The sequence below is a fragment of the Lethenteron reissneri genome, chromosome 35 (genome assembly GCF_015708825.2).
Source record: "Lethenteron reissneri isolate LAM-NWPU_2019-01 chromosome 35, ASM1570882v1, whole genome shotgun sequence".
Classification (NCBI taxonomy): domain Eukaryota; kingdom Metazoa; phylum Chordata; class Hyperoartia; order Petromyzontiformes; family Petromyzontidae; genus Lethenteron; species Lethenteron reissneri.
This window is the reverse complement of record NC_083813.1, coordinates 6,398,446-6,407,542: the sequence shown is the minus strand read 5'-3', so window position 1 is coordinate 6,407,542 and position 9,097 is coordinate 6,398,446. Positions and strand designations below refer to the sequence as shown.

Genomic DNA, 9,097 nt, shown 5'->3' with positions numbered 1-9,097 from the left:
TTATTCTCACATGCCTTGCATACAGCGATTATTGATGTTTGCGAGCGAATACGAGATCTCAAAAAATATATTTTTTTTATTTCCCCATTGCGCACACTTGTGCCATGCTCGACCTTTGTGATTTCATTCATCTGTCCCTCGGTGCTCCTCTGCATAAACCTTTGGCTCCCCCCCCCCCCCCCCAATTTTACGTGTTGCCAAGAATGTTCCTAGCCCATAGGTCAAAGCTGGCAATTTTCGGTGACGAACAACGTTCCTCCTCTACATCCCGTGGCATATTGTTCCTCATTAAAAACAACTATTTCAGATATTCAGCCATCATCATCATCAACGGCGGCGGCGATCGCCTTGTTAGATGGTGATCCCAAAATATATTCACTCCTACATTGGCTGATTTCATCACTCCGTCTCCGTGTTGGTCATCCTCTCAAAACACGTTCCCTCCTTTGTCTGATAATCTGCCACCAGTCTCGTCCCGATTACCCCCTTCGAGCGACGCATCCTGCTCAAGCACATTTTTGTTAAGTCAACGTGGTGTGCCTTTGTTCGCTGATCCCCGTGTTGCTCTGTCGAGATATCGGTGTCAATTCCAAGCGTATACTTCTTTGCACACTTTTCATCCTTCGTTCGTTTCCTTGTGAGTGTCCATGCTCCTGATACAGATGCCACGGTGTGTAATGGGCACAGATCGAGAATGTGCTTATTCGGCTGCATTGGTGTTGATTTTCACTCTGAAGTACAATAGAGTTTTAAAATAAATCACTACAACCTCCTCTCGTTGACCTCTTTATTTAATCGTTTTGATACTGATCTGATTAACGAAAGGAACAAAAAAAGGTTTGGAGGGATGCAATTGAAAACAGCAAATTTTGCATACCTATGATAATTGAGTATGTTATTAAAATGTATAAAATTGCATGTTTGTTTCAAGTGACGGTGGGTTGCATATGTATTGTGTGCACGCGTGTGTGTGTGCGTGTGTGCTTGCACCGACAAATCTGTTCGATACTTTGCCGTCGTGGGACAATTCTGACTTAAGAAAACGCAAATGCAGTCACGAGTCGCCGCTCAAGCATTTCGGGGATCCAAAGGTGTCAAGAGCACCGCAACAGCAAAATAACGACGACCACGACGATGATGATGAAAAAAAAACCCAATAATAATCATGAACGCACGTGACTGGTCAGGTGGCGGATGATGTCATGCCACCGACTGGAACGCCGCTCGCGTGCGTGCGAGCGAGCGAGCGCTGACTCATTCATTGGTCTCTGAGCCTCCGTGCCGCTGAGCTCCAAATCAAGCGTCTCGCTCTCCGCTCAGGGGCTGCCTCTGCTGCTGCTGTGACGCCGACGCCACCGTCGCTTCCTCCCAACACCAACCACAACAACAACCACCACCACCAACCACAGTGCCGGCGTTGCGACCGTTCGCTAAAGCCCGCCGGTGTTCCGAGGGCTCCCGCACGGTAAGCGAGGATCCCCGCACGCAGCAAACCCAGAAACACACATGCACACAAACACACTCTCTCTCTCTACCCCGCGGCACACACATTCATTCAACATGTGTGTGTGTGTGGAGTGCAACACTCGCTGCTTGTACGGCATATTTCCATTCTGACGATTCTATTTTATTTTAATTCTTCTTTGTTGTTGCAATTTATTCCGTGACATTTGAGCTCGGTCGTTGTTATGCGTGATGAGAATTTGGTTTTTAAAAAATCCCCAGCGTTTCTTTTTTACTCGATGAATCAATACGAAATTGCCTAAAATGGGAAAAAATGTCCAAATTTAAAACGTAGAATATTGAACGATGTAAATCAGTAACGATTTCCATGGTTTCTCTCAGCCTGTGCTGATTAAAAAACTAGCTATATTTATATATATATCCTCATGTATACTTACAATTGGCTAAAGTTAATTTAATATTGATAAACATATTTGTTTAGAGTATAACAAAGGGTTCCACAGTAATGACCGACCGTACATTAATTTTCAATGTGCGAGACCATATTTTTCCTGAAATTTGAATGGCATTTTAAAAAGGAAACCCATAGAACTACAGTCAATATTAATTCACTTTTAATCAGCACGACATGCAGCATATTTTTTCGTCATGTCAAACGGCCCCGCTCGACGGTGTAAATCATGTAAAGGCAAACATTGCATTGATTTGCTTTTGTGACATTCCAAACCATTCATGGCAACTTCCACTACCCCCCCCCCCTTCTCCTTATCAAATGCCAAACTGTTAAGGTAAATTACACGCTAATGCGAACCCCCTCTTACCAGCTCCCTGTTAAATAATTTGTAAGTGCAGGATATTACATAAGTGTTTTAGAGTTTGAGTACTCAACAGCCAAAACGTGTACTACATACCTGACTTTTTTTAAAAACACAATATAGAAAAATTACTTCTATAACGCGAAGGTTTGTAATTTTCGCTACATGTGTCGCAAGCAGTAGAACACATGAAGCTCTGTGTACGGTTTTTAATCATAACCACATTTTCACCGCCACACACCGTATCAGCGAGGTGATGCCTCCATGCCAAGCCATTTAATGAGGGCACCGATCGTGCCGGGAGGAGCTGCAGATTGAGCGGCTGTAATAGGTATGCCAGGTCCTCAATAGGGGATAAATAGCACCTGAAGGAGCTGCACATTGACCACGTGCAGTCAATATTCAGGGACATTGCTCATCTTTCTCAGCCTCTACCCCCCCCCCCCCCCCCGTCGCACCCAACCCCATCTGCCCCTTCACTCAAATTCACTGCCACCTTTAATTCTAGATTTGAAGCTTTCGTGACTGCAAGGATTCATATTCTTAGGTTTTTCGGTAAAGTCACGTAGGTAAAAAAATGTAAATTAATAAAAGTAAAATAAAATAAAAATCACGACGTTTCGGAGGCAACACAAGCTTCCGTCTTCAGGTGGAACCGTCACAGCCACGACAGCTGTATCAAGTAAATGAGAGATTGCAGGAGCTACCACTCCGTTTATATACCATCATTTATATACCACCAACCACCCCGCAGCGATAACCTCCCATAGAATCCAACCCAAACCCACCACCACGCGGCAGTGATTCACAGGTATTGCTCCTCATAGTCACACTTAAAACGACAACAGCAGGAATAATAGAGGGCGGTTGCAATATCGCGGAAATCAATGAAACGGAACGCATGCTATTTACTTTCTTCTTCGGCAACACAATCTGACCCCCCCCCCCCACCACGCCGCACCTCCCCAAACCTCAGTGGGTCTTCACACCCCGACATTGAAGGACTGTCTTGTCCGGGAGCAGCGGTCGAAATCCTGGGTCCACCGGCACTCATTAGCGCGGCCTGTAAATTACATCTCCCGTGTGCGTCAGCCCCCCCCCCCCCCCCCCAGTGCAGCTGCAATTCATTATCTCCGCAGTTCGCAACGGCATTTGTCGCAGCTGTCGGAGGAAAACGCAGCGCTCACGCGCAGCGTTTTCGCGTGACACCGTGACAGGTCGGCTGCCGAAGCCGTGCCCGTGAGAAAAACACGCGCACACACACGCAGACGCACGCAGACGCACGCGCACACACGTGCACACACGCACGCGCACACACCACACACACCACGCACACACGTACACACACGTACACACACGCACACACACGCGCACGCACACACGCGCACACACGCCACACACGCGCACGCACGCACCACACACACCACGCACACATGTACACACACACACGTACGCACACACAAACCGTTGAAAACCCTTCGCGCCGAGGGGGGGGGAGGTGAGCGACCGTGAGTGTGAGGTGCTCTCACCTCGCAATGCATGGCTCAGCGCTTTGAGAAACCCCCCACGTGTATTCTGTGCCCAGCGGTGCGCTGTCGTGGGCTCGCTTCACTTCCTCTGTGGGTTTTAGCTCCGAATGCCCAGGAGGGAGGCTTCCTGGCTTCGATGCGACGAGGGCCACGCGAAAAGCTCGCCGTCCGATTCTCCCCGACGTTCACAGACCCCACCGACTGTTGATGGGAGCGTTGTTACCATCCCCATCGGCAACAGTTTGGTAAATGGTGCTCCGAATATTGCGGAAACCTTTGTTACGGTCGAAGCATCAAATGGCAATGACCGTGATGATGCCTGGATCTTGCTCAGATGATTGCAATTGCCAACTGACCGACACGGAGGCGTATTTACTCAGGTAGCTCTTCAGCTTTTAGACCAAGAATCAAATCAGAACTGCGGCCGTCAACTGCATCGACATCTCTTCTAACCTTATATAATCGGGGCATCGTTTATCGGGCGACATTGATAGCGTACGTGAAGGTTGGAGGATCGTACACATTTGAAAGTCTCTTTCCATGGGCTACGATGAGGTACCATACACTGGGTCGCCAGGAGAAGGCAGTACAGCAAGTGGACTAACCTCCATCTGTTTCCATCTGTATGGAGATTGAGTTTTGTGGTGTTTCTCCGGGTGCTCTGGTTTCCTCCCACACGTGTACACGGTCATGGATTGGCTGAAGGCATTTTTGATGTAAAAAAGTATAACCCGTAAAAACAAAATGTTTCACTATAAATCCTTTATATGCGTGGCGGCTTGAGTCCTCTCGTCCTCTGGCTTGAGATGGCTGCCACTTATGGGTCAGATGATTGTCTGCCAGTATTAAGCAATTGGTAATTAAATATTTAATTTGTTTTCCCTAAACAGTGTAAAATTTTGGAGAAAAAAAATTCACGAACATTAATTGTCTCGCACAACGAGTCTGTGTGCAAAATGTCAGCTCGATTGGATCAAGGGAAGTGGGTTACAAAACGACCGAAAGATTTGCACAGGTCGTAAGCAAGCACGCAAGCAAGCGAACTTAATATAAAGGATTACAAAAAACCCAACGCAGGACTCTCACTGAAAATTATTCCTCGTACCCATCGTGGCTTTCCTGGACAAAAAAGTAATCAATACTATTGTAATTAATTTTATATATCCATTAAAAAATATGTAAGCCAGATTAAAGGTTGCGTAGGCTTGGACTGCGAAGTGGATAGATTGTGGAAGTACGCAATGGATTATTGAATCCATCCGTGAGGTGCTTTTAGCGTTACCCTTTGCATGTGTGGATTATTTCCCCGGGGAACTCTGTTTTTGCTCCCACATGCTAAACGCTTGCCATTTGAATCGTGCAAATCTCCAAATGCGAGACGTTCCTGAAAACAAGAATTGAGACTCAGTGAGGTTTAATCTGAGTAAGGGGCATGTGTATTACACGGAAGACAAAGCCACATATTTGCTCACAATTAAGCCGAGGTTAAAATGGCATCTATGGAGACATGTATCCCACAATTAAGAAAGTACATTTCAATAGTGATGACCTCCTCTTTGTAAGGTTAGCAATCAATACACTGATCTAATCAACGTCTTAATTGTACCGTGTATAAATATCTCAAATCTGAAATGGATGATAGGTAGGTGTGTGTTTGTGTGTGTTACCAGGATGATGTTCTTCTTGGTTCTTTCGGTAAAGTCACGTAGAAGGGAAGTAATAAAATAATAAAAATAAAACATAATAAAATAATTCTCACGACGTTTCGGCCACAACGCAAGCAGCCGTCCTCGGGTGAAGAAGGAGGACGGCTGCTTGCGTTGTGGCCGAAACGTCGTGAGAATTATTTTATTATGTTTTATTTTTATCATTTTACTATTTCCCTTCTACGTGACTTTACCGAAAGAACCAAGAAGATGAATCCCTGCAGTCACGAAAGCTTTAAATCGAAATCAGGATGATGTTGTTACGTCATTAACTATTCCTATTGGAATGGCAAATGCCACGTGAGAAAATGTCAAGAGACGTGGCCACACAGCACGGGAGAGGCTGCGCTATTCCAAACTAAGCGAGTTCAATTTAAGAACCCAGTGCTGGGCCGATTTATTGGCCCGCCGAGTGGTTTCAGGCAACAGATAATAGCAGCGTACACGCTGCAAAAGGGGGCCATGGTTTAATTCGGAACAGATTAGGACAGAACGCGACGCTCAGGGAATTTATTCAAGAGCACCAGCAGCAGATCACGCAGAACGAGTCCGTCTGGGTGTTTTTTTTTGTTAAGACGGCCTGCAGGTGCTGTCCTCCGTGCATTCAATCAATGTATTCATAGTTTTAGATGCAGCCTACATTAAGCCCACTGGCCGTGTACGATGTGGGGCAGTCAATGATAAAGTGGAATGCATCGTCAGTATTATAGAAACGAAACGATGTGTGCCATTGACTTGTTTTGTTTGCTACACTGGAAGCCAGAAAAAAAAAATTGCAAGTACAATGCGTATGGCAATGAAAGAAAACAAATGTGTATCCGTGCGAAAGCCAACCAAGTCATTGTTTATTATCAGGCAATACATGAAGAGAGCTGCTTCAAACCTCCGGTATAATTCCAAGCTCAACGAGTCATTTCCTACCTTTTTCAGCATTTCATCCTCGATTAACCACAAACTATTGTTATTTGATCTTTCCTCCAGAAAATGGAAACTACACTCTCGTGATGTCGGCTGTACAACTTATATGAGTGTCGTTAAAATTATCAGGAAATAGTTGCGTGAGCGAATTTCAATTTACAATTTATTTACATACATTTAATACCACAGTCATCATCCACTTTGATGGCATTTGGTTGAATAATTATGATGGGATTGCAAACTGAATCCCAAATTTGATTGGTGGATAATTTTGTTCCCAACATTTATATTTCTCCATCCTGCATGCGACAATCTTCTCCATATATATTAGTGATAATACTAAATGCATGTTTTACACGAAGATCACTCTACCCAGCTCGATGGCTCTGCGGTAGTGAGTAGCTCGCAATCAGGTCATGAGCTCAAATCCGGGACCAATAAAATAGGTACCCACTTTGTACAAAGTCAACAGTAGTGTTCCTATTGATATACTAGTCCCAGCCATAGGCATTTGGAATTTCTTCCACTGGCCCAGGAGATTAGCACTGCCTCAAATGCTCATTTGAGCAGAAATTAACTTTGGCTTTTTTGACATAACGTCGACACTGCGATGTGGGTGACAAGAGCGAGTGGCAGGGAGCCAAACGTAGCTCTATCAGCAGCAGACAAGCAGACGAACTGGCAGAGACGCACATTGAACAACGATCTCCGTACCTCCCTCTGTGCTTCTGATCACATGCACAATCTGTTTCGCGAATGCACACAGCGCAGCTGAGAGCATCTCAACAATTCGCGGTCGCTCAGTGGAAGCAGCGTCCTTTGGTGCCAGCGTGATAGCGTGCCTACATCTTGCCCAACAAGGCAAAGCTTGTATCACTACTATTATTATTTATGATGCGTATTCACCCAGGAAAGCTTCACTGAGGTCTCAGTGCTCTTCTCTTCATGAGAGTCCATGCTTAGTTTGCATAGATTGTTGCTTATACTACGATTGAGTAATTGCTACCTTGCACGGTGACGCCGTTGATGGTAGTACCATGATGGACATTAACAACAATATGTAGCAATATCTGAAAAGTGTGCAAAGGAGGCATGGAGAAGGCATTATTTGAATTGATCTGCAGATTTACAGGCGGTGAGACATGGATTCGAGAAAATAGGCAGGTTAATGACGGAATTAAAACCGTTAGGAAAAATGATGATGGTCAAAAATAATAACAGCATGGAAGGCAAGGGATGGAATGCATCCACCGGTGTGATGGAGGATTGAAATCAGCTCGTGTGTAGGTTTCAAGTGGATTCCTACATTGTCGGGTCACAAGAGACGGCAGGAGCTTTGGGGTCAGGCCTTTATCCAGCAGTGGATTGACCTGGCTAATTCATGCCACATGAGTAACAAGACAATTATAATAACAGCTGTTGTCATTGTACTGAGCCAGCACCAATGAGATTCTGGGTTTGCATCCAGGCAGCTGCCCGTGATCAAATGTAGCAAGCTGATGATTCTCAACCTGTTCACATTAGAACTGAGTAAAAAAAAACGTTATTTCGATTTTGCTTTGCACTTAATGTAGTTAAATTTCAGCTTGAAGAATTGCAAATCTTGTTTTGACTTGAATGAGATGAACAGTCGTAGTCTGTAGTAGGGTATTTGGGAAAGTGTGCCCCCTAGTGTGCACGTAAAGAGGTCACATGAAGGAATTTCGAGAGCAGTTCTGTAATATATCTTTGTGTAGGCTGCTCTCAAATTCCCTGTCGTATTCTTACCTTAGAGTTTCAAATGGATACTTTGTCTCACTAGATAATGCAAGTATAAATAATGCAAGGATAAAATCAGGAAATAAATAACGTACGCAAAAATATGACTTGCTTTTATTTTACCAATGACTCATTAATCACAGCAAAACAATGCAACAAAATGAATTAAAGCCACGGAAGGAGTCTTCATTACGTTAACCACAACGCGAATCGTCATCACAAATTGCTCATTAGTAAAATTACAATATATTCATGTCGGTAGCATCTTTCTATTTTAACAGCATTAGAAAATCTAAATTATGTTTCCAAACCAATGTTCTGTAAGGAGATCACCAGACCTCACGGTTTCCCCACCAAACTAGGGCTTCGAGGACCCATATAGGCGACATGGAGAAATGAACAGTTACATTAATTTTCAGGTTTAAGCCGTTTTTACGTGTTAAGGATCGTGAACATTTGTTAGTTTACGATTCTGTAGCTCGCAATAAATTAACGGGAATTACTTTTAACCCAAAAGAGAATCAGTTGCCACCAGGCTTACAGTTTTATACTCGTAAATGCCCATGAGCCAGAGCATCACGTTTCATATCTCCCCTCATGCACGCTGTTAATTTATAAAAAAAATTATACCGCAATATAAAAAAAAACTGTGTTTGCACTATTCGACCAATAAAAGCAGGAGCACGCTCCAAGGCACCATGGGGTCTTCATGCTGGAGTGTTTGCTATGGCTATATGAGCAAATAGTGTCCAACACTGAATAATCTGATAACATGTGGAAATCACAGTGACTGTTAATGAAATAAATATAAATTATACAAATATTACACATCTCCAAGGACACAGGCCTCCTCTTTCATTGTTCCACGTGAAAATTGCTCACTGGCAAGTGTGTGCGTGTGTGTGTG

At 44.3% G+C, this 9,097-nt stretch overlaps 1 protein-coding gene across 3 annotated transcripts in view; it reads left to right on the top strand.

Moving 5' to 3' along the window:
• Positions 1–1,276: 1,276 nt before the first annotated feature.
• Positions 1,277–9,097, top strand: part of LOC133350854 (docking protein 6-like) — a 70,279-nt gene continuing 62,458 nt past the window's right edge. For all 3 annotated transcript variants that reach the window (XM_061565654.1, XM_061565655.1, XM_061565653.1), the window contains exon 1: positions 1,277–1,465. The gene's annotated coding sequence lies outside the window, so the exon portion shown is untranslated. The remainder of the gene's footprint in view (positions 1,466–9,097) is intronic.